This window comes from Spinacia oleracea, chromosome 6, assembly GCF_020520425.1.
Source record: "Spinacia oleracea cultivar Varoflay chromosome 6, BTI_SOV_V1, whole genome shotgun sequence".
NCBI classification, from domain to species: domain Eukaryota; kingdom Viridiplantae; phylum Streptophyta; class Magnoliopsida; order Caryophyllales; family Amaranthaceae; genus Spinacia; species Spinacia oleracea.
This window is the reverse complement of record NC_079492.1, coordinates 113,299,293-113,302,883: the sequence shown is the minus strand read 5'-3', so window position 1 is coordinate 113,302,883 and position 3,591 is coordinate 113,299,293. Positions and strand designations below refer to the sequence as shown.

General features: G+C 38.8%; 1 long non-coding RNA gene across 1 annotated transcript; it reads left to right on the top strand.

Annotated features, from left to right (window-relative positions):
• Positions 1-1,294: 1,294 nt before the first annotated feature.
• LOC130464175 (uncharacterized) lies at positions 1,295-2,965 on the top strand. The gene is made up of 5 exons (XR_008924507.1): positions 1,295-1,391; positions 1,516-1,620; positions 1,695-1,794; positions 2,632-2,727; positions 2,825-2,965. It is a non-coding gene; the product is annotated as an uncharacterized lncRNA (long non-coding RNA).
• Positions 2,966-3,591: the final 626 nt, after the last annotated feature.

Sequence of the window (3,591 nt, the reverse complement as noted above, 5' to 3'; positions counted from 1 at the left end):
TTCTACTATTAATCGACAATTCTAGACTATTGGGAAACAAGAATATAGATTGATTTGTATAATAAAACTAGGACGATAATAAAATAGGGAATAATCAGATATTAAAAGGTCTAGGGCATAGGTTCACCGATGAACAACATTCCAGGATGACAACAATCGATAATAATCAATAAAACAGTTAATTAGACTAGCATGCTCTCTTGAATCGATACTAATCATAGACTTAGAATTAACTGGCTCTCGCTACGTATTAATCCCAATTCTACCTATTAAAACAAGCCTAAACATCAAATTGCATCTCTCGAGTATTAATTTTATATTGCCAAACTAATACAATCAAACCTGCAAAAGTCTAATTGCAAAGTAAATAGGAGCAATCAATAGGAATTAACAGCTAAACCAACAATCAACAACAATTAATCATCCCTTCATATTCATTCACAGATTCTAGAAAATCAACTACTCATACATATTTAAATTAAACCAAATAAACATATTAAATAAAAACATGACTGAAATTGAATAATAAAATAAGAAATAAAGTAATACCTAAAACGAAGAACGAAGGATTAGCTGAAAGATTGAAACTTTAATTAAATAAAAGTTGAGTGTTTGGAGAATAAAAATTGAAGTTTTTAAACTAAGCAATCATAATACGGAAAAACGGAGAGAGAAACCTCCTAAAACACTAGTTACATATATATAGTCCGTCCTTAATCCTACGGAGCAAACTAAGTAAAAAAGGACGAACTGGGACCGAAAACCGGGCACCCCGATTTCCAGAAACCGTCCGGTTTTTGGCCCAGTCAGGCACTCCAAAGGCATCAGGTAGCGAAAACCGGGGTCACAGGTTTCCTAAAACCTGCCGGTTTCGCACCTAAAAGATCTTTTCTTCATTCCTCAAAACCTGCCGGTTTGCGAAAACTGGGGCCACAGGTTTTGAGAACATTTTGACGTATTTTCCTTGAGTTTGAACTTGAGGCCCATGCCTAACTCCTTTGGGCCAAGTTTGACGCTCGTGGCCCCTTTGAAGCTGGCTAGATCATCCCGCAATGCCTCGGGATCCGTGTAGTCATCCAAGAGTGATAGGAAACGGGCCTCCAAAGACCAATTATCATCAAAAACAGCCCTGCAACTAACAGACACTACACAACACACATTAGCACTAAAATAGGCTCCGAAGAGCTCAAATGAGATGAAAAGTGCATACGGGACGGGGGTAAAAACTATATAAAATATGAGTGTATCAGTTCCCTGCTAGGAGTGCACCTCAACTCTCACCGAGAAGCTCATCAGGTTCGCCTCGTGTTATGAAACAGAGGGCAGGTCCTTCTTCCTTAGGAAGCCCTCTTAAAGTATTGAGTGAGCTAGTGAAAGAGCTGATACCGCCGGTTTGTTTATTATCTTCGTGTCCATCACATTTTTACTAGCTTAGCTATTATCATTGAAATAGCTTTCCAACATTGTTTAACCTTATGTGAGAGTCTTTGATGTGATTTCTACGCCACATTGCAGTTCTATTTCCAGAATGGCTGTCCAGCACCTAAGGAACTAAAGGAGAGATGTTTGTTTAGAATAAATCAGTTTTTTATGGTCATACAGAGGGCTTGCCAATGAATGGTGAGAAACTAAACTGTAACTGTTTTTTATGGTTCTGTTACACTGACATGTCCATATGGTGTTTTCTATAACAGAGTTCAAAGCTGTTACAAAGGAAATATGTAAGCTGTCATCCTTCTTCTCTACCGTCCTTTTCCAAAAGATTGATGTCAACGATACATGATTTGTCACCAGGTAAAGATGGCTGTGGGCCGGGCCGACCCGAAGCCCGACCCGACCCAGCACGAAAAAAGCCCGACTCGACACGAGCACGAAAAAAGCACGGCTCGGCACGGGCATGAAGTTGTGGGCCGTGGGCCGGGCCCGTGCCTTAATTTTTTGGAAAAAGCACGACAAGGCACGGCACGACTCGACCCGACACGACAAAGCACGCTAAATTTAGTAAAATTAGCCTTAGGCACGACGGTCCGACACGACACGACACGAAACAACGTGGGCCTGGAGTGGGCCCGACCCGGTTAGGCCCACGACCCGTGGGCTCAACCCGAAGTACGTCCCGGCCCGGCCCACGACCATCTTTATTACCAGGTATACAACTTAATGACATTCGAGGTTATTGCGTAATTCTTTTATTTATTTTTGGTGGGTGCACGTACTGTCACTTTATCTATGTTCTTAAGTAATAGTTGTATCAAATAAGATGTGATCAGTTGCGGTTTGACATTTATGTGACAGTGCCCTTCTTACTCCCCCCCTCTACCCCTTAATAGTTTGAGGTTGTAGTATTTGCCTAGATTATATGTTAATTGTTATTTGTTGGAAAATATGTCTGAGTTCTGTAGTGATTTTCCTGAGGTTAGTTAATTTATTTCTCGAGGGTAATTTCTAATGGTGTAAGAAGGTGATGACTATGTTTTTCTTTCTACTATCTGAGAAATATTTTTGAGGAGTTTAGGATTTACCTGAAGTTAAAAAGAAGTGTGGTTATAGAGGAAATTTTTATTTGAAAGAGATAAATAGTGAGGTACAGTATTTTTCTTTAGTTTTCTCATACTCAGTTTTATGATGCAGTGGCTTTCTAGTAAAAAACTTGGTGCTACAAGCATAAATTCTAAGAGTTCTAGAACTCATATTGTATTTACTTGCGTGATTGAATCCTGGTGCAAGGTATCCTTCAATTAGCTTCTGATAAATTCTGGTTTAAGTCTAGTTTACTTGATCGTGTTGCATGAACACTTACTTTTACCATCTGTTTGTGGAACAGGAAACTCCATCAAGTAACATCAACAGTTAAAACTAGGCGAATCATCCTTATTGATCTTGTTGCAATGTGAAGAGATAAACAAGTTTATGCCGGAAGAGAGTTTGAAAGGGAACGAAAAGAACTGAAGAGTTCTTTGCCACACTTTGGGTAAGATATATTACATTATGTTTTTCGTTACATGTTGTACTTGACTATTTGTCTTAAACGAGAGTGTAGAATTTTCAAAACGGACTCTGCTTCTGTACTGCTGTTGTTGTTGCTCTGCTACTGCTTCTGCTATACTGTTGTTGTTGTTGTTGTTGTTGTGGGTCTTCTCTTCTATGTATTGCTCTGTTCTTCTCTTTTGTTCTGCTTTTCTCGGCTTTGTACTGCTCTGCTACTGCTTCTACACTGCTCTATACTGCTGCTGTAGTTGGCTCTATACTACTGTTGTTGTGGCTGCTGCAGTGGGCTGTATACTGCTGTTGTTATTGCTGTTGCACAGCAGATCAGTAGATAAGTAGAGCAGTAGCAGATCAATTGAGAATCAACCATAACATGATAAAAGTATAGCTTAAGGTCTCATATAATACAACCAGCACTAAATCATGATGTAAGAACACCTAAACTAATCCTAAATCATTAAAAAGAAAATCATTATTGTTGTGAATTATTGTGTAGATAATGTTTAAAATACTTAGTATTAGGTTTCCAATCTCCATTCACATCTACTTTGGTCAATTTATGCACATTTAAGGCTTGTTTGATCGTTATATGTCATACTTTGA